General features: G+C 41.1%; 1 protein-coding gene across 3 annotated transcripts in view; it reads right to left on the bottom strand.

Moving 5' to 3' along the window:
- The window catches only part of GRINA (glutamate ionotropic receptor NMDA type subunit associated protein 1), a 160,816-nt gene that overhangs the window by 116,031 nt on the left and 22,731 nt on the right, over positions 1-22,054 (bottom strand). The window contains exon 1 of one of the 3 annotated variants that reach the window (XM_033933236.1): positions 19,487-19,507. The exons of the other annotated variants lie outside the window; for them this stretch is intronic. The gene's annotated coding sequence lies outside the window, so the exon portion shown is untranslated. Of the gene's footprint in view, positions 1-19,486; positions 19,508-22,054 lie in introns of those variants that run through there. 3 annotated transcript variants of the gene reach the window in all.

The raw sequence follows: 22,054 nt of genomic DNA, 5'->3' as shown, positions 1-22,054 counted from the left end.
GAGACCAGCTCAAAGGTGTAAAAGTGTATCAACTAAGTTTGTAACACTTGATTACTTAATTGAAACTACTGTATGCAAATAGGTCAAAAGAAACTTTCTTGCAATTCAGGTTGCCACTAATACTTTCAACTTAGCTTAAGAGCTTGACTTGATTCAAATAGCAAAAGCTTTGTGGGGTCCCGACGCGGCCCCGTTTCGGTGTCTGCTTCAGGAGACCCCGCCAGAAAAAGGAACTTGATTCTGAAGACAGGTAATAACCATAGCACTGCTCAAAAAATCGTGCATGAAATACTTTTCTACATTATATAATTATATAACATAAAGGAGTTTGCACAGACAAATAATAATGTAAATGACATGCTGGGTGTTGCAATTGCTATGATACATCTTTCCAGTGCGTGGATGTTTAAAGGATGTGGCTTGCAAAGAATGCTTGCATACTGAACATGATGTACATGGTTGGTGTCCTGTGTGATGATTCTGAACTGTCATCGCTGTAGGAAGTGCGGAGGGTACTAGTTTGTCTTTAGGTTGGAACTAGGTGATAAAGCAATTATAGGTGTCTTGCCTCTGAAGCACTGGTGTAATTCTAGGATCTGCCAGTGGGCTTTGATGATGTGTATCACTTCTCCAGAGAGATGTGAGTGCTTCAAAACGCAGGTAAAATCAGGTGCCTTACGTATTTTATTTCCTGTCTGAAGTAAATCTTCTCGATGTTGTAACTGGGATCATTGATAGCACTGGGAGACTTCAGTTAGAGGATAGTCTCTTTGAACAAATCTATAAGCCATATACGGAGCTTGTCTCTCAAATTCATTCTGTGTTGTACATAACCTTTTGAGTCTAAGAAATTGACTATATGGAAGATTTTTTTTCAAAGTACGTTGGTGAAAACTTGAATAATGTAAATAGTTGTTTCTGTTTGTGGGTTTTTTGTATATGGAGGTTTGAAAACCATAACGTGTTTTTGAAATCATGATGTCCAAAAATGCTATATGGTGTTCATGGAATTCCATTTTAAACTTCAAGTTGCGATCACATGTATTTAACCATTCTAGAAATAAATGAAGTTTGGGGATATTCCCTTTCCATAGGATGAAAATATCATCTATGTATCTTTTATAAAGTCTAACCTCATTTTGATATTCATGTGCAGTAAGGAATTTTTCTTCAAAATCTGCCACATATAGATTAGCAATATCGGGAGCCATAGAGGCTCCCATGGCTGTCCCCTTGATTTGTAAATAGAATTGGCCTAAAAAACAGAAATAATTTTGTGAGTGCCATAGTTGCAGCGGTTATAATAAATCTATTTGGTATGCATTCGGTAGTGTTTCTGTTAGCCAATGTTTTTTCAATAATGCTTATTGCCTCCATTTGAGGAATGTTAGTATATAATGATTCAATATCAAGTGTTGCAAGAATGACTTCTTCAAGGTCTCCATCAAAGTTGTCCAAAATGTTAATCATGCGAGCTGAATCACGAATGTATGAGGGTATGAAAGGTACATGGGGTCGAAGAAAAAAGTCTGTGAAATCTGATAGGGGGTTCTAAAACGGATCCATTGGCTGAAATGATCGGCCTTCCTGGAGGGTCTACCAATGTTTTGTGGATTTTTGGCAATATGTATATAGTCGGTGTAACAGGATGTTCATTGATCAAAAACTGCTTCTCTTTTAAGGTAATATAACCTGCACTATATGCCGTTTCAACTAATTCTTTAATTTCTTCCATTAGGATCACGTGATGCACTGAGCCACGGCAGATGCACGCTGCCTCAGCTCCCGGGCCCCGAGTCCCAATTCGCCCTGCGGCCAGCGGTTCGTGGACGCCGGAGACCTGCGACTTGCAGCGTTGAAAGCCCCCGCTGCATGGAGAAATTTTTATCCTCTCCCGCGCCGCTGATGTCAACCCGCCTGCACAAGAAGGACCGCGAACGCCAGCAGTGCAGCGGGGACAAAATGGCGCCGGGCACCCACGCGCCGGCGATCCAACAGCTAGCGCCGGAGGCGCTGACAGCACTCACACAGGCAGTCACAGCCTTGATAAACTTTCTGCACAACTTCTCAATATGGAACACCTACTCACAGAGACGACTGCCAGAACTACAGTACTAGAGACCAGAGTATCCGGTATAGAAGATACACAGACCACCCAGGCAGCTACTCTACTGGAACTACAAACCCTGACCCAGAAGCAATCAGAGCGCTTGGAGGACCTGGAAAATCATTCACGTAGGTCCAATTTGCGCTTTCTGGGTATCCTGGAAACGGTAGCGGGCCCAAAGCTACTCCGAACCTTGGAAGTATGGCTCACAAACACCTTTTCTCTACCTGAGGGCCTGGGACCTATCCGGCTTGAAAGGGCACACCGACTGGGCAGGGAACAGGCCCGAGAGGCCCGGCCTAGAATGATCATAGCCAAACTATTGAATTTCAACCATAAAGTGGAAATCCTGCGCAAATATAAACAACTCCGGGAGACCTTACAATTTGAAGAATCGGAGGTCCGCATCTTCCAGGATTACTCAGCGGCCTTAACAGAGCGCAGGAAGCAATTTTATCCGATATGTAACTCTTTGGCTGAGAAAAAAGTACGCTTCCTGTTCTTGTACCCGGCCGTCCTGCGAATTCACCATCTGGGACAATGGCATGTTTTTGACGTAGCTGTGGAAGCTGCGCTCTATGTGAATACCCACGTGCTTACCCAGTCTGATTTGACCTGATGGAGAGGGCTAAATTCTATGGACACTTTAGCTAGTCAACATGATTCGAGTTGCTGTTTATACATCTGTTCTGTTCTGACTGTTCATGGGATAGTATGTTGTGGATAAGTTATCTTCTCTCAGTTTTCCTAGAACTGGGCTAACACTGTATACTGGTTATTTTTGCGCTAATGGACTCGGGACCTGGAGTGGCATTGATTTGTGATCTTTCACATCTCTGGGACCACCCAAGGGTGGTCCCCTAGTTGTGATTTCCAAACCATGCGACAGGGGGATAGGCAGGGAAGGGAGGGGGGAGGGGATCGAAAGGGGGGGGAGTCCTTTGCTATTCTATTGCTATAGATGTAATATAGAGATGACAGAGAGAGCAGATTATTCTTGCCAGATATCACACTTACTCTATTGAGGGCACTCGGGCGGGTCCTGAGTGCTTTCTGGCTGCCCTGGGTATGGCTGGGAACCTGGGGCGGTTTCTCTACTCAAACTTTACAGTATTTGTTGTTATTAGCCCCCCTTACACTGCATAGCTAATACTCTGAGAATTGCCTCATGGAATGTGTCTGGCATTACCTCACCTGTTAAACGTACCAAAATTTTAACACAGTTAAAACGTAATAAAGTAGATATAGCCTGTCTACAAGAAACCTGCTTGACAGACCTAGAGCATCGGAAGTTGAGGAGGTCCTGGGTGGACGCAGTATATGCAGCCTCCTCTCCACAAAAGCGAGCGGGGGTGGCGATATTGATTCGTAAGTCTTTACCATATATAGCGAGAGTGATTGACGCTGACACACAGGGTAGATATGTATTGTTACAGATGACGGTAGAAACATACTCTTTCTACCTTTTGAATATCTATGCTCCTAATACTTACGACCACGCCTTCTTTGAGGGTATCACGGCATTGCTTTTAGAACGCATTACCGATCCGGTCTATTTAGCCGGAGATTTTAATCAAGTTCTAGACCCGACATATGACCGCTCTGGGCCGGGACAAAGCGTGAGCTCCTCCCAAACTAGAGGCATACCCTACCTCTGTGCCACTTTGGATCTGGTTGACCCCTGGAGGCTCTTACCCCAATTTATATCTAGACTCTTGATACCCTATAATACTCAACGTTCACTTCGTTCCTCTAACCAAAATCTTCTCTCAGTTCCTTCCTTGAAGATTATTGGTACTAGAAGGGCAGATATTTTTTCAGTGACAGGTCCCCTATGGTGGAATGCCCTTCCCCAATATATTCGTGATGAAAAAGATGTTTTAATATTTAAAAAATCTTTAAAATCTTATCTATTTAGAGATGCCTTCAATGTTTAAAGCAGATTATGTTTTTTTTAATAGCTGAGATTTTTATGTACCCTTACCTATTGTTTTTTCCCACTTTTCTATTTTAAACGAAAAATGTAACTTTTAATTTTTTAATTTTTCCATCCCAACTACTTGTTTGTTTTAGTCAAATGTTTATTGTTAATTTGTGAACCTCTTTTACCTTACTATATATTGTAATGTACATCGCTTAGTGATTTCAATAGGCGATAAATCAAATTCTGTTAATAAACTTGATAAACTTGATTACACTCATCGCTCCAGGGCGCATAACACTCAATCTTGAATAGATTACATTCTTACTACACGTAGGGCATTTCACAATGTGGATGCGGCGATTATAGGTCCTGCAGTCATTTCTGATCACGCAATGATCTGGATTGACGTGAACCTGGGCTTTGGCATTCGGGGACCCGTACGCTGGCGCTTCCCTAGTTATTTGTATTCAGATGACCATTTTAAATCTTTTTTAACAACTAAATGGGAAGATTTTTTGACCTTTAATGGTCAACACTGTAATGATCCAACGTTGTTTTGGAGCACAGCTAAGGTAGTGCTCAGGGGTGATTGTATAGCATATGTGATAGCGCGGAATCGCCGGTTATCTCGGGGCATCCTTAGGCTAGAAAAAGAATTGGCCGCCGCTAAACACCAATATACACAATATCCTTCCCGAGCTTCTAGGGAACGCCTGATTTCTGTGGAGGCGACCCTTAATTCCTATATCCATGAATGTACGGTTAAAATGCTTCTGTATCAAAAATACCGCTACCATCGTTATGGTAATCGCGCGGGGAAATTATTAGCTCGGTTAACAACACAGGCTCGAGGTCATCGTTATGTAATGGGACTGAAGGATGATAGGGGACATCTACAGCACTCCACAGCACACATTGCGCAGATTTTTCAGGCTCATTTCCAGAAGATCTATGGGCGCCAGGACTCGGGAGCTGCTCCGCTCATTCAGGATTATTTGGCGGATTCTGGCCTAATGCCGCTCTCTGACCCTGATGTGGAATTTCTTAATGCAGCCATCACTCCTAAAGAATTGTCACATGCTATTAAACAGCAAAGAAATTTCTCGGCTCTGGGGCCGGATGGCTTTACAGCAGAATTTTATAAACTTTTAGTGGAGCAGCTGAGTCCCTTCCTTAGGGACTACTATTCGCAGGTTACGCTGGATGAACATTTTCCCACAGAGGCGAATGAGGCTTTGATTACTTTGATTTTGAAGCCAGGTAAGGACAGCACTGCTCCTGAGTCCTATCGACCCATATCTTTATTAAATGTGGACATAAAAATTTTATCCAAAATATTGGCTGATAGATTAGCCACCCTTCTCCCGACCATTATCGCGTCTTCACAGGTGGGCTTTGTAAAGGGCAGGCAGGCGGTCCACAACGTTCGAAAGGCACTCTTGTCATTGGCCCATACACAGTCTCATGACACCTCGATGCTCTTACTCAGCCTGGATGCAGCGCAAGCCTTTGACCAAGTTAACTAGACATTTCTATTTGAACTACTGCACTTTATGGGAATTTCGGGCTGGTTCGCTACAGCGTTACACACGTTATACTCGACACCGCGGGCGAGACTGCTTGTTAATGACACTATCACTGACCCAATATTAATTGAAAGAGGCACACGGCAGGGCTGTCCTTTGTCCCCCCTATTGTTTTTATTGTACTTGGAACCCTTTCTGCGCACGGTATCTCTGGATCCTGATATAGTAGGGGTGGACTTCGGGGATCATTCATTAAAGGTGTTAGCCTTTGCAGATGACATCTTGTTTATGCTAACTAATCCTTCTCACTCTATCCGACATCTTTTACAATCCCTTAACGAATTTAGATTTTATTCGGGCTTCACCTTAAATTATCAGAAATCTGTTGCTTTAGCTAGTCCGGTAACACTGCAGCAGACATGGAGGGGCCATTTCCCTTTCACATGGGCTGAGCACTCGATTCGATACTTGGGGGTTTGGATCCCCCGAGACCTCCAGACTCTTTATGACTGTAATATCTCTCCACTACTCCAGGATACTTTACGTGACTTACATAACTGGTCCACTTTCCCGCTCACAGTAGCGGGACGGGTGGCTCTTTATAATATGGTGCTCTTTCCCAAATGGTTGAATCGTTTTCAGGTCCTGCCCTTGCTTTTATCCTATTCTCATAAAGCCTGTCTAATTAAAGGACTACAACATTTTCTTTGGGGAGGTAAGCGACCCCGCATGCAATTCCTTAGAATGTGCTTACCTAGGGATAGAGGGGGTTATGGCTTATTAAATGTACATTGGTATGCTATTGCTTGTCAGATGAGACACATTAACGATTGGTTTAGGGGGGACGTCTGACTTTACTGCGACGCCATTGGAGTTGTCTTTGCTGGCTCCGTTTCATGTGAGCTATTTCTTGCATGTGGCGGACCCACGGCTTCGTCCTTTGGTGGCCCAGTACCCGATATTTGCACCGGCTCGACGAGCCTGGAAGTGGGTTTGCAAAATTGCTAGATTGTCTTCTGAGGTTTCATTATACTTACCCATCCAGGGCAATGGAGCCTTTCAGCCTGGACTGCAAAATACCGCCTTCCAGAGGTGGGGTGTGCAGGGACTTCAATACCTATTACATTTATTCTCTGAGGAGGGGAGACTGGCAACTTTTGCTGACTTACGTCGGACATTTACTTTACCACCCCATGATTTATTTGCATATTACCAAATTAGACATTATGTTCAATCTCTTCCGGCACACCATCTTGAGGAAGATAACAGGGAGGCTCTTTCAGAACTCTTTAGCCTTTCTGCACAACAGCGGATTCCGCTTCAATTTCACATAGTGGGGATCCGGGATGGACACTCTGGCCCCAATTGTGCCATCTTGGCGGCAACATGGGCTGAGGACTTGCACTGCACGCTAACGGCCCAACAGCTACAGAGGACGTTGAAAAATATTCAGAAGGTGTCTCCTAATATTGTCCACTGGGAAATGCAGTTGAAAATTGTTTTGAGACTTTATATCCCGCCGGAATGAGCAGCCCGGATGGGGATTACAACCACTCACTCTTGCCCGAAATGTGCTCAAGCTCACGCTTCATTGGGACATATGCTGTGGACTTGCCCCAAAATTCAACAGTTCTGGCGACATTTAGGGCACTATATTACGCAGCTTTGGTGGAGGCGTTGGCTCCCACAACCGACAGCTTTATTTGGACATTATAATATAGCCGCGCCCAAACCCAAAGGAATGTCAGCTTTTGTCACGAGAGTGCTTTTGATGGGGAAGAAAGCAATTCTTACTAACTGGCTGTCCCGAGATCCTCCTTCCTACGCTCAATGGAGAGCGTTGATGATTGTTCATGCGACACTGGAGCGGAGACTAGTGGGAGATTTAGATCGTGGACCGGGCCACAGATTCTGTCAGACCTGGGAATGCTTCTGGCAGGACCTCACACCGTATGCTCGCAGTAGACTCTTGAATTGTTAGGACTACCTTTCACTCTCAGTCATGGTAGTGGCATTGGACTTTTGGGGTGGGGTGGGAAGGGAGGGAGGGGAGGGGCGGGGAGGGGGTAAGCTTGCACTGTTATTCTGTGGATTTGTATGCAACTTATATTTGTATGTTCTGGTTGAAATAATAAAAATCATTTGAATATAATTTCTTCCATTAGTTGAGGCGTAGGATTGTAGTCCAGGGGTATATAGAAAGTGATGTCTGTGATCTGTCTATGGATCTCGTTAACATACTTCTCTCTATCCATATGTACTATGCCCCCTCCCTTATCTGCAGGTTTGATAACTAAATCGGTGTTTTTCTTGAGTTCATTGATAGCTCTGAATTCAAAAGAGTCCATATTCTGTTTATATTTTACATATTTGTGGTTCTTTTCCATCTTAGCTACGTCTCTGAGAACACATTTAGAATTATATGACACACTAAATGAGGCTCTGTATGCCGCCTTCCCTGGCCCATACCTTCTGGCATCCCTAAAATGTGGCCTAGCCGAGGATGACTTATTTGCTCCTCTAGGTCTGTCCTCGGGCAACCTCTGGGATTTGGCATCACCAAAATCCTTCACTAGTTTATCCAGGTCTGCACCAAACAACAACTGGCCTTTAAAAGGAAGCCTTACTAAACGAGATTTAGAGGCGATATCTGCTGCCCAATCTCACAGCCACAAATGCCGCCTGGAGACTACAGACAGAGCCAATTGTTTTGCTGAGGCCCTGACCATATCATATAAGGCCAGATATGCCAGCCCTGACTCTACTTCCAGAAACTCCCGGGGCAAAGAGTCCCCTGACACCATCAGACCATCCATGATCTGTTGGACCCACCGAAGGCAAGCCCGTGCCGCATAAGAACTGCACACAGCTGCCTGTAGAGTCAGGGCTGCCACCCCAAAAGATGCTTTCAAGGAAGCTTCTATTCTTTTATCCTGAGGATCTCTAAGTGCCACTCCACCTTCTACAGGCAGCATGGTCTTCCTAGCTATTGCTGCTAATAGCGCATCCACCCTGGGCAGCCTGAAGTGCACCAAATCCTCCTGGTACCGGATACAATTGTCTCATAGCCTTGGCTACCCTGAGCCCATTCTCCGGTGTGACCCATTCCACAGAAATCAATTCCTGCATGGCCTCATGCACTGGAAACAACTTAGGAGGCTTCCTAGTGCCTGCCATTAAGGGGTTGGGCGTTGTCGCAACCCCTGGGTCTTACTGAAAAATATGAAGGCACTCCAAGGCCTTAGAAATAAATGCCGGCAGCTCCTCTCTATGGAACAACCTCAGAAACTCCGGATCATCACCCTCAGCCACCACCAATTCATCCAACTCTGCCTCGGGCCCGCTGGAATCTCCAGTGGCCCCAAACAAAGTGAGAGCTAGATTAGGGTAAGAATCCTGCTCTTCCTCTGCGTCTAGCATTATCTTGCGCCGCTTGGCCCTATCTTCCCCTTCATCAACCTGAGACTGGACCTGCAGAGCCGGAACCGAGGCATCCCCTGCCCCTTCTCCCTCTTTACCGGAGTTTGCCTTCTGTAACAAAAAAGCTTTGTGCATCAAAAAGACAAACTCCGGGGAGAAAGGCAAAGAACTAAATTGCCAACCTTCCAACCTCAGTTCCCCCTGCACTTTCCCTCCCCCCCCCCACCATCGGACTCGCTCAGGTGAACAGCCGTTCCTGCAACGGAGCTTTCAAATCAGCAGCCACGGATGCGGGGGAAAAAGATGCGCCCTCCAGTGCCGCAACTCACTCCTGTGTCCCCCGCACAACTTGCCACACAAATTCCCGCTGGCGTCCTCCACTTCCCACAGCAAGAACACCTTTTAACCGCCTCTGTTGCCATACGTGCCCCCTTCGGTCAACAACCCGGCAAAAACCAGAAATAAATACCAAATTACTCACTTGCTCCTTGTCTCACCGGAAGGCAAAGGGAGAAGCTTGTGCTGTAGCGTACAGTCGCCGGCACCCAGGATCAGGGTTTTTTTTTTTAATGGGAAAGGAACTTCCAACCCACTCAGCCTTCTCTATAATGGTAGGGAGGGTGGGGAAGGGACCTGGGTGGGCCCAGGTGTTGCCCCAGTCCGGCCAACACTCCAAGGCTCAACTGAAGCCGCAGCAACAGAAGCAACTAGCCTTCCGTCCTCAGGAGCAGCAACCAGGAACCAGAATGATAGCCACCATCCAATCTGCTGGAGATAGAGCATACTGACCCTGGAAACAGTGGAAAAATGGATGACAAATCACAAACTGAAGCTGAACTCGGATAAAACCAAATTTTTACTGCTAGAAAAGGACAAAAAAAACATCCTTAACTGAACTGGAAGTAAAAGCAACCAAATACCCAATACAGACCACGCTCAAAATTCTGGGAGTACTGATAGACAGATGCTGCACAATGCAGACACAAATCAACAAAACTACCCAAAAAGCATTCTTCACCATGCGCAACCTACGAAAAATAAGAAAATTCTTTGACAAAGAATACAGGATCATAGTCCAATCCCTTGTGCTAGGACTGGTAGACTACTGCAACATCCTCTATCTACCATGCCCCACCAACATGATTAAACAACTACAGACCATTCAGAACACAGCTCTCAGACTTATCTATTCACTTGGAAAATTTGATCACATCACCAATGCCTATCTAGACTCACAATGGCTACCGATACGAGCAAGAACCCAATTCAAATTATACTGTCTACTATTTAAAGTAACGCACGGAACTGCACTCATCTATCTAAACAATCGAATAATCCAAAACCTTTCACCCAGAATAACGAGAACCCAGCTCCCATTCACATACCCACCACTATATGACAACCTCCTAGCGACGCAGGCAGCGAAACTTGACCCCTCCATCTCCAAGCTGCTGACCACAACAACTGAATATAAAGCGTTCCGAAAAGAAATCAAAACACTACTATTCAAAAAAACACATCCCATCAACCTAATTCCCTCCCTTTTTTCCTATCCCTTCTGTATGTTCCTCGTGAACTTACTACCCTTCTGGTAACAATCCAATTCAAATTCTACTGCATACTATTTAAAACCCTACACGGAGACAGCCCATCATATTTGAACAATCGCCTCATCCAAGCACCCACTACCAGACACAGAAAAACGCACTCCCCATTCATACCCCCCCCAATCAAGGAAGTAAAAAGAACAAAACTACACGACGGCCTCCTAGCCACTCAAGCCGCAAGGCTGGACAACCAGATCTCCAACCTTCTGATGACCACCCCAGACTATAGGACGTTCAGAAAAGAAATAAAAACCACACTTTTCAAGAAATTCCTGAAGCAGCAATAACACCACGACCTCTTAGTAACTCTAAAACTGACATTTGATCTACCCATTACTACACTAATAACAACAAAAGAATCTCCACTATGACCACCTATTAACTCTCTTACAAACCACCTAACCCTCAACAACCCGCAAAATGTTTATAAGACCTACAATCTACCTCTCTAGCTAATCATTGTAACTCTGTTCTTTTTAAATTAACCTTTTGTAATCCGCCTTGAACCGCAAGGTAATGGCGGAATAGAAATCCCTAATGTAATGTAATGTAATGTAATGTCTCTATACTGAATCCTCAATATATAACCGGATTCCAGATTCTTTCAAAGTATTGTAACCTACTAGTTAGGTCTCCTCAATGTTTCAAAACGTCCGAAATCTCAATATGTAACCTAAAACCATCTTTGTTCAATGTAATGTAATCTCCTGGAAATGTCCAGCTATCTTCAAATGTAATCCGCTTAGAATCGCAAGGTATAGGCAGAATAGAAATCACTTATGTGATGTAATGTAATGATTGGCAAGAGGGAGTTCCATCCAGATATACTCCTGAAAATCAAGCTCTATCACCACCTGCTGGTAGGTATGTGCTATCCCACTGGTCTCTGGATTCATCTGCTGCCAGCGCTAAGGAAAGACAAAACTAAGGGGAACTGGAAAGAGCACAGGAAGTATCAAAAAGAATGTTACCGAGTGGTTCGAAAAGCCAAAAGAGAGTATGAAGAGAGGCTAGCCAGGGAAGCACAAAATTTCAAACCATTCTTTAGATATGTTAAAGGGAAGCAGCCAGCTAGGGAGGAGGTGGGACTGCTGGACGACGGAGACAGGAAGGGAGTGGTGAAGGAGGAGAAAGAAGTAGCAGAAAGACTTAACGTGTTCTTTTCGTCTTTATTTACAAATGAAGACACATCCAACATACCGGAACCCGAGCAAATCTTCAATGGAGATCAAGCAGAAAAATTAACATCCATGGAAGTTAGCCTTGAAGACGTACGCAGGCAGCTAGAAAAATTATAAACTGACAAATCCCCAGGTCCAGACGGAATCCATCCAAGGGTTCTGAAAGAACTAAAGGAGGAGATAGCGGAACTACTGCAGCAAATTTGCAATCTATCCCTGAAAACAGGCGTGATCCCTGAGGATTGGAAGATAGCCAACATTACGCCCATCTTTAAAAAGGGATCAAGAGGTGACCCAGGAAACTATAGACCTCTATTCCAGGGAAAATGGCGGAAGCACTGATAAAAGACAACATTGATGAACATTTTGAAAGAAACAAACTTCTGATAACCTGCCAACATGGTTTCTGCAAGGGGAGATCGTGCCTAATGAACTTATTGCACTTCTTCGAAGGAATTAACAAACGCATGCACAGAGGAGACCTCATAGACATCATATATCTAGATTTCCAAAAAGCCTTTGACAAGGAACCCCATGAACGCCTACTTCGGAAACTGAAGAACCATGGGGTGGAAGGAGACGTACATAGATGGATCAGAAACTGGTTGGCGAGTAGGAAACAGAGGGTAGGAGTGAAGGGCCACTGCTCGGACTGGAGGAGGGTCATGAGTGATGTCCCGCAGGGCTCGGTGCTTGGGCCGCTGCTATTTAATATATTTATAAATGATTTAGAAACAGGGACAAAGTGTGAGATAATAAAATTTGTGGACGGCACCAAACTATTTAGTGGAGCTCGGACTAAAGAGGACTGCGAAGAATTGCAAAGGGACTTGAACAAACTAGGGGAATGGGCGATGAGATGGCAGATGAAGTTCAACGTTGAGAAATGTAAAGTACTACATGTGGGAAGCAGAAACCCGAGGTACAGCTATACAATGGGAGGGATGTTATTGAAGGAGAGTACCCAAGAAAGGGACTTGGGGATAATGGTGAATATGACAATGAAGCAGACTGCACAGTGCGCAACGGCAGCTAAGAGAGCGAATAGAATGCTAGGTATCGGGCAAGTGCGTCCGCATTTGGAGTACTGTGTCCAATATTGGTTGCTGTACCTTAAGAAGGATATGGCATTACTCGAGAGGATTCTGAGGAGAGCAACACGTCTAATAAAAGGTATGGAAACCTTTCATATGCTGAGAGATTGGAGAAACTGGGACTCTTTTCCCTGAAGAAGAGGAAACTTAGAGGGGATATGACAGAGACTTACAAGATCATGAAGGGCATAGAGAGAGTAGAGAGGGACAGATTTTTCAAACTTTCGAAAAATAAGAGAACAAAAGGGCATTTGGAAAAGTTGAAAGGGGAGAGATTCAAAATGAATGCTAGGAAGTTCTTCTTTACCTAACGTGTGGTGGACACCTGGAATGCGCTTCCAGAGGGCGTAATAGGGCAGAGTACGGTACTGGGGTTCAAGAAAGGATTGGACAATTTCCTGCTGGAAAAAGGGATAGAGAGGTATAGATAGAGGATTACTGAACAGGTCCTGGACCTGTTGGGCCACCGTGTGAGCGGACTGCTGGGCATGATGGACCTCAGGTCTACCCAGCGGAGGCATTGCTTATGTTTCAAGTTTCAAGTTTCAAGTTTCAAGTTTGCCTTTATTTGATGAATCGCTTATCCAGATATCTAAGCGATGTACAGTTAAAATACCATCAGAGTGTGGTAATACATTTTAGGTTACAAGGTCACTTAAAAGACAGACATACATTTAATTTAATAAATTCACTTTTAGGACAAACAGGAGATTGACAAACAAGAAAGGGTGGGAAGGGAGGGAAGAAATTACAATCTTATTATTTGTTAGAGTTTAACATCGAAGGGTAAAAACAAATTAGGTAGTAATGGGGTTAAGTGAAAAAAGAAAGAAAAATACAGGAATCTAGAAGGACAATGTTTTATAGGTCAAAAGCGTCCTGGAATAAATATGTTTTCAAGTTTTTCTTAAATACTACATGGTCGGTTTCATTTTTAATAAAATTTGGGAGGGCATTCCATAGTGTGGGAGCTTTTACTGAAAATATGTCATTGCGTCTAGTACCTATGATTCTTAGTGATGGGACAGAAAGCAAATTAGATGAAGAAGATCTTAAGGAACGAGCAGGATTATGTGGGACAATCATTTTTGAGATAAATTGAGGTTCATTGGTGCTTAACGTTTTATAAACTAAAAATAATATTTTAAAGGTGATTCGATGGGTTATGGGCAGCCAGTGTAATTTAATTAGTAAAGGTGAAACGTGGTCAAATTTCTTTGCATTAAATATTAATTTAACTGCTGTATTCTGTATAATTTGGAGACGTCTATTTTCTTTTTGGGTTATGTTAATAAGAAGCGCGTTACAATAGTCCAGTTTGGAAATGATGAGAGAGTGAATTAAGATGTTGAGAGATTTAGTTTCCAAGAAAGTAGAAATCGAGCGTAGAAGCCGTAATCTGTAAAAACAGGTTTTAACTATTGCACTGATATGGTCATGAAAGGATAAATCAACATCGATTATAACACCGAGGATTTTCAATTTGGATACTGATTCTAATGGATTATTGTCAAGTTTGAATGGTATTTTTTGGAGTATGTCTCCCTTCCAAGTAAAAAGCATGGTTTTTGTTTTTTGAGTGTTTAAAGCTAATTTGTTATTGTTTAACCATGTTTTCATTTTTTCTAATTTGCTAGTAATCGTATTTATTTCTTCAATGTTTTCTGGGTTAAGAGGATGCAGTAATTGAATATCGTCTGCATATGAGAAAGTTGTAAATCCTAATGACTGAGACATGGTGATAAATGGGGATAAAAAGATATTAAATAGCAGAGGGGATAATATAGATCCTTGTGGAACACCAGAAGATAGGGAAAAATTATCGGAGTAAGACTCATTAAATTTAACTCTCATGGATCGGTTTGAAAGGAAGGATGTTAGCCATTGTAAGATTTGGCCGTCAATCCCTAATGATTGCAGACGGTAGAGAAGAATTTCGTGGTCTATGGTGTCGAATGCTGCAGATAAGTCCAAGGAAAAGAGTGCTACGGATTTGTGATGGTCCAGAAAATAGTGAATATTTGTAACAAGGCCAATCATGGAATACTCGGTGTTATGATATTTTCGAAAACCTGTTTGGTTGGGGTGTAATGCGTTAGTGGATTCAATGAATTCTGAAAGCTGTTCGAAAACTAGTTTTTCCGTCAATTTCATTAGAAATGGTAGATTTGATATGGGACGGTAGTTGGATGGGTCATCTAGACTAGATTTAAAGTCTTTAACAATTGGTGAAACAAAAGAGGATTTCCAAGCCCTAGGAACAGTTGCAGTAGAAAAACTTTTTAGTATAAGTGATAGAATAAATGGACCAAAATTAGAAAAGAATTTTTTTAAGTAAAATGGAGGGATTAATTCCATAGGAGAACCTTTTAGGTTAATTGACTTAAGATGTCTTTCAATGTCGGTTATGGTTGGAGTTCTGAAATTTAAGCATTTGGATGTTGGAATGAGATTTTCTGATGATAAGTTTTCACAATTAGCAAAGGCTGATATGTTATTTGAGAAAGTTTGTCTTATTTTCAATATCTTTTGACAAAAATGATCCGCAAGTTCTTGTGATGTTAGTATTGATTTTTGCATTGATGTTTTTTTATTTCTTTGTTCCGGATTAACAGATTTTAGAATGTTAAAAAGGACAGAAGAATTTTTGGCCTTTTGAATTTTATTATTATAGTAAGACTTTTTTTCTTGATTGATTTCGCTTTTATAATACAGAGAGGTATCCCTAAATTTTTGAAGATTGAAAGAAGTTTTGGCAGAACGCCATTTCCTTTCTGCAGCCCGAAGTTGTTTTTTTATTAAGGATAGCTTTTTAGAGTACCATGGATTTTTTATTTTTCTATTGATTATTGTTTTCGTTATTATTGGTGTTTTAATATTTAATATAGATTCTAGGTTAGAGTTCCAATAATGGAGTTGATCTTCAATAGTTTCAAATGATGGAATAGTGATAGAGGGACTGAATATAGAAGATATGTCAGAGCTTTCTAAATGGGAGAAATCCCTATATGTGACTGTTTTAGTTTGAAAAGAGTGGTTTAATGATTTTTGATTGGGGAAAAAAAGATTTACAGAGATTAAGTGATGATCAGACCAAGGGATAGCAAGAATATTCGGTATCGAGTGGGATAAGGATTGCGAAGCAGGAATAAGAATCATATCTAATGTGTGTTTGGCTTGATGGGTGGGTTCATGTATCAGTATTCGTAGATCAAGGTCATTGAACAAATTGATGGTTTCCACGGTTTGAGGGTTATTATAATTGTCAAAATGGATATTAAAGTCGCCCAGAATGATTGGACAGTTAGCTGTTGAACAAAAATCAAAGAGTAGATTATGAAGTAGGGATAGTTTTGCATAGTCAATTGGAGGGGGGATATATAGTAACAGAAAGTCAGTGTTGTTTAGAGAGTTTGCTTTGAAGTGAAGATATTCAATAGTGGAATTGATAACTGATTGGTCATGAAGTTTAATTAAATTTTTAAGAAAGATTATGGCTAGCCCCCCGCCTTTGCGTTTATGGCGATGGTTCCAAACAAAATCGTAATTGGGGGGACAGCAGAAGGAAAGGTATGCTTCTTCCCCTTCAGATAACCATGTTTCCGTTATGCAGAGGATGTGAAAGTTTTGTTGAAGAATAGTATCTTTAATGAGGTGATGTTTCGTTTTAAGTGATCTTGTATTGATTAAACCTAATTTTAATTTTAGAGAGTTGATATGGATTATGTCGGTTGAGTGAGGTAAGTGGGTGGGAATGGCTAGGAGAGAACAAGGGATTGATCTGAAGGGTTTATGAGAGACAGGTCTATGATTTAGTTGCGTTTGAATTTTTTGAAGATCCATATTTATGCCTGTGTTTGTGTGACTGGGAGGCTTTAGAATGTATGAAGAGAGGAGATAACAGAGGAAAAATATCGAAGCTGTGTAAGTGATACGAGTGAAAGTAGTATGTAGCCTACTTGAAGAAAAGCTCAGGAGGTTGTTATCGGCGTTCTTATGTGTCAGACAAATAGTCCATCTAGCCCAGGGATCTCAAAGTCCCTCCTTGAGGGCCGCAATCCAGTTGGGTTTTCAAGATTTCTCCAATAAATATGCATTGAAAGCAGTGCATGCAAATAGATCTCATGCATACTCATTGGGGAAATCTTGAAAACCCGACTGGATTGCAGCCCTCAAGGAGGGACTTTGAGACCCCTGATCTAGCCCAATATCCTGTCTTCACGGTAGTCAATCTAGGTCACAAATACTTGTCAAAAAACCAAAAAGAGTGGCAACATTCCATGCTACCTATTCAGGGCAAGCAGTGCCTTCCCCCATGTCTTCCTCAATGGATTTTTCTAGCAACTCAGGCAGCGAAAATTGACCCCACCATCACCAAACTGATGATCAAAACAACAGACATCAAAGTGTTTTGGAAAGAAATCAAAACATTTCTTTTCAAAAAACACGTCCTTACTTAATATTCCCCTCCCCAATCACACATGCACTCTCCCCAGCAAATAACACACTAGTCATCCCCTTGAACCGCATTTACCAAAAATATCCAAACTCCTAAATAAGCATCTCCCTTAGGTATCCATTTAACCTTCTCCTAAATAAGCATCTCCCTTAGGTATCCACTCAACTGATTCCTTCAAAGTTAGGTATCTTTCTTCAGTTGCCTATATTGTTTTCCCCACTGAACCTTGTAACTACTTGAACCCTGTCAAGCTATTCTATCGATAAATCCAGATATCTTATACTTGTATTTCTATACCACAACATGTAATTTACTTAAATCGTTGTAATGTAATTCTCTCGGTAATGTCCTGATCTCTTTTAACTGTAATCCGCTTAGAACCGCAAGGCACAGGCGGAATAGAAATCACAAATGTAATGTAATGTAATGTAATTTTTTCTCCAGGAAATTGTCCAAACCTTTCTTAAAACCAACTACACTATTGTCTCTTACCACAATTTCTGGCAATTTTGTTCCATAGCTTAACTGTTCTCTGAGTGAAAAAATATTTCCTCCTATTGGTTTTAAAAGTATTTCCTTGTAACTTCAGCGAGTGACCCCCAGGTCCCTGACAAATCGATTAACTTGTATTAGAATCAGATGTAACCTCAGAAAATACTTTTGTCACAGAAAGGGTGGTGAATGCATGGAATGGCCTCCTGGTGAAAGTGGTGGTGAAAAGAAGTGTATCTCAATTCAAGAAAGCTTGGGACAAGTAAGTTGGATCTCTAAGAGACTAGATGGCATGGTTATGCAGACTAGATAGGTCATATGGTCTTTATCTGCCTTCATTTACCTGCCTTCAGCTAGAAAACAAATCTGCTCACCTGAACAGGTGTTTTCTGTACCCAGCATCTAGCAAAACTGAAGCTGACATTACTGCGCTGTATTGGGATGAAACAGCTCTCACACAGCTTACAACTGTCTCAGCATGTGTAGGCCTTCTCACACGCAACAGTTTCCTCAGTTAGTTGCACAGCTCACAAAATAATGAAACTATCTATGGAAAACACCTGTTACAAACAGGTCAGCAATGGTGTTTTTTCCATCAGCAAGCAGGTGGCTCCCAAGCTCAAGGCCCTTCTACATCACTAAAGATGAGATGATGATGTAAGAGTTGCTTAGATCACAAAAGGCAGGTTGGTTAGTCACTGTTGCTGTGAGCAGTACAGCAAAGCTACTCAGCATATAGAAACATGATGGCAGATAAAGGCCAAATGGTCCATCTAGTCTGCCCATCCGCAGTAACCATTATCTCTTTTTTTCTCTCCGAGAGATCCCACATGCCTATCCCAGACCTTCTTGAATTCAGACATAGTCTCTGTCGCCACCACCTCTTCAGGGAGACTTCCAAACATCTACCACCCTTTCTGTAAAAAAGTATTCCCTTAGATTACTCCAGAGCCTATCACCTCTTAACTTCATCCTATGCCCTCTCATTGCTGAGTTTCCTTTCAAATGAAAGAGACTTGACTCATGCGCATTTACATTGCGTAGGAATTTAAACATCTCATCACATCTTCCCTTTCCCGCCTTTCCTCCAAAGTATACAGATTGAGATCTTTAAGTCTGGCCCATATGCCTTATGATGAAGACCACATACCATTTTAGTAGCCTTCCTCTGGACAGACTCCATCCTTTTTATATCTTTTTGAAGGTGTGGCCTACAGAATTGTATGGCATACAAACACTGAAGTAAGAGATATACTGATATCACTAATGAGAGATACTGTGAACTTCAAACACCCAAGACCAATCGAAAGCTTTAATTAGTGAAACAGCTGAGCTCCCACTGGGATAAACTTTTGCCTTCTAGCTTTCGCCGTCACCTTTTCAACCTGGCCAAACAGGTTGAAAAGGTGACAGAGAAAGCTAGAAGGATGCTAGGTTGCATAGGGAGAGTTATGGCCAGTAGGAAAATGGAGGACTCCTGTTTAAACGCCCAGATAAAGAAAGCTAAATTATTAATTTAATATATAAAGATATACTGATTTTAAGAATATTTAATCTAAGAGAATATTTAATCCAAGTGAAATAGCGAAGGGAAGACCAATGAGGAGGCTAGCTACATTGGAATTCTGTATGACAACAGATTTTGCTCTGTACAGATGTAGCCATTGAGGTCTTACCTTAAACCAGTGGTTCCCAACCCTGTCCTGGATGACCACCAGGCCAGTTGAGTTTTTGGGATAGCCCTAATGAAAATGCATGAGAGATATGCATATAATGGAGGTGCATTATGGACAAGCATGCAAGTGAATTAAAATTTTACTGTAGGTTTAATCAATAGAAAAGAATATTTATTTTTGTATATTTTTGATTAATTGCTAAAGAAAAGGGTGGGTGGGGAGGGAATAAATTTATTTATTTGATGTTATACTAGAAAGAAATTCAAGTGATGTATTTAATTTCAAATGTTTTATTATTTGTACACTTGATGTAAGATTAAAAATGAATAAAGAATTTAAAAAAAAAAAAAGATTGCCTGAAATACTTATATGATGGACAACATCATAGACCCCCAATATAAAATATCAAAAATTAAGGCAAAACCACATACACATCAAATGATCAATTCTTTTTTTTTTTTATTCTTTATTCATTTTTAATCTTACATCAAGTGTACAAATAATAAAACATTTGAAATTAAATACATCACTTGAATTTCTTTCTAATATAACATCAAATATATAAATTTATTTCCTCCCCCCCCTTTTCTTTAACATTTAATCAAAAGCTCTAGAATGGTTTGGTATAGGTTCTGGATTTATACAAATGATTCAATCATTGTATAACTCCCCAACTGCAAGAATGTATATTAATAATAATTTATCAGAGTGTTTTAACTTGCGGAGGGGGGGTTAGACAAGGCTGTCCATTATCTCCTTTGCTTTTTGATATTGTATTAGAACCCTTGTTATTAGCTATTCAACAAGCAAAGGGGAAACAAGGTATTCTTCGTACAGACTGGGAATACAAAGTCTCTGCCTATGCAGATGATATACTGCTTTATTTAAGGAATCCAGAAACTTCCATGCCATGATTGCTTGAATTAATAGAGAAATTTGGAAAATTTTCAGGATATAAGATCAATTGGAGTAAATCAGAAATTCTGCCACTTAGGCCCTGATTCTACATAGTGCGTCCCGATTTTAGGCAGCTGTAGGCGTCCTACAGCTGTCTAATCAGCCAATTGGGATGCACGTTTTTTAAAAAAAAAATGCTCCCCAGACAGGCTTTGCCTGTGGTTTGTTATCAAATGATATGATGCCAGTTTTTTTCATGGGTCCTTTTATAAAAAGTTAAATGGTATTCTTACAAAATTTATTTGGCTGGGTAAAAAGCCTAGAATTGCTTTAGTATCTCTACAAAAATCAATTAGAGAGGGTGGGGTAAATTTCCCAAATTTTTATAGGTATCATCAAGCCTATATTCTACGCCAGGGTATGTATTGGGTCCTCCCAGAGCTCATGAAAAATGTCCTAGATTGGTTATATTTGGAATGGCGACTCATGTTCCCTTTACATTTATGTCATGTTCTCAGTATTAAGATGTCTAGATTATATAAAGATAATAGAATATTAATAGACATGTGGAAAACATTACGATATGTAAGTAATTTAACACTTAACCCAATACTAAAATCAACAAATCAATCTATATGGCTTAACTCCAAGATTCAAATTGGCGGATTTAAAGTCGTCTGGAAGCATTGGATTATTGCAGGCATACGGGTTTTAAACAATGTTATTTTAAATGGTAAACTGCTTGATTTTTCACAGTTGCAGCAAAAATATGGTCTTAATAAAACACAAAGTTTTAAATGGTTACAACTGAAGCAGGCTATTCAGGAGGGGTTCCCTGAATGGAAGAATCTTAATAATCAATATAGTCTGGAATTCTTGTGCTTTCAGGCGGATTTCTTGGGACACCAGGCCGCACAGTGGTATAAATTGATAACAGGATTTAAAAATAAAAAACCAAAGACCGGCCTCAAAGATATTTGGAGCATTGAGATTAAGCATCAAATTTCGGCGTCTCAATGGTCACGAATTTGGTCTTGGATGATGAGGTGTACAGTGTCTGCATCTATGAGACAAACTTGGCTCTTTCTGTTGCATAGAGCATTTTGGACCCCAGTTTGATTACAAAAGTTAGACAGCTCTAAGTCTAATAGATGCTGGCATTGTAAACTTGAAGCAGGGACTCTAGATCATTTATTATTCTAGTGTCCCTTTATCATGGCCTTTTGGAAATCAATTTGGTCCCAAATTAATTGTTTATTAGAGAATCATGTAGTATTATCATATGATAAGATTCTATTCGGTACATCAATGAGAACAAAAAGTCAGATTTCATCAAACTATAAACTTTTATTGATTATGACAGGGGTTGCCATTCAAAATATCACAAGTAATTGGGAAAACTGCAGTAGATTAAATTATACCTTCTGGTGGAATTCGTTATGTCACATTTATAAAATGGAAAGCATAATTGCTATTCAAAAAGGGTATTATAATAAATTTAAAAAGATCTGGGGGCCATTGATGACTTACTGTAATGAGTAGACACCATTTTCTATTGAAAGTATATTTGCAAATGGGGGGAGGAGGGTGAATTAAAGTTTTACTATAGTTATATTTGTATATTTTTGATTGAATGATAAAGGAAAGGGTGGGTGGGAAGGGAATAAATGT

Source organism: Geotrypetes seraphini, chromosome 2 (assembly GCF_902459505.1).
Source record: "Geotrypetes seraphini chromosome 2, aGeoSer1.1, whole genome shotgun sequence".
Taxonomy (NCBI): domain Eukaryota; kingdom Metazoa; phylum Chordata; class Amphibia; order Gymnophiona; family Dermophiidae; genus Geotrypetes; species Geotrypetes seraphini.
Note: the sequence above shows the minus strand (reverse complement) of the source record. Positions and strands in the feature narration are given on the sequence as shown.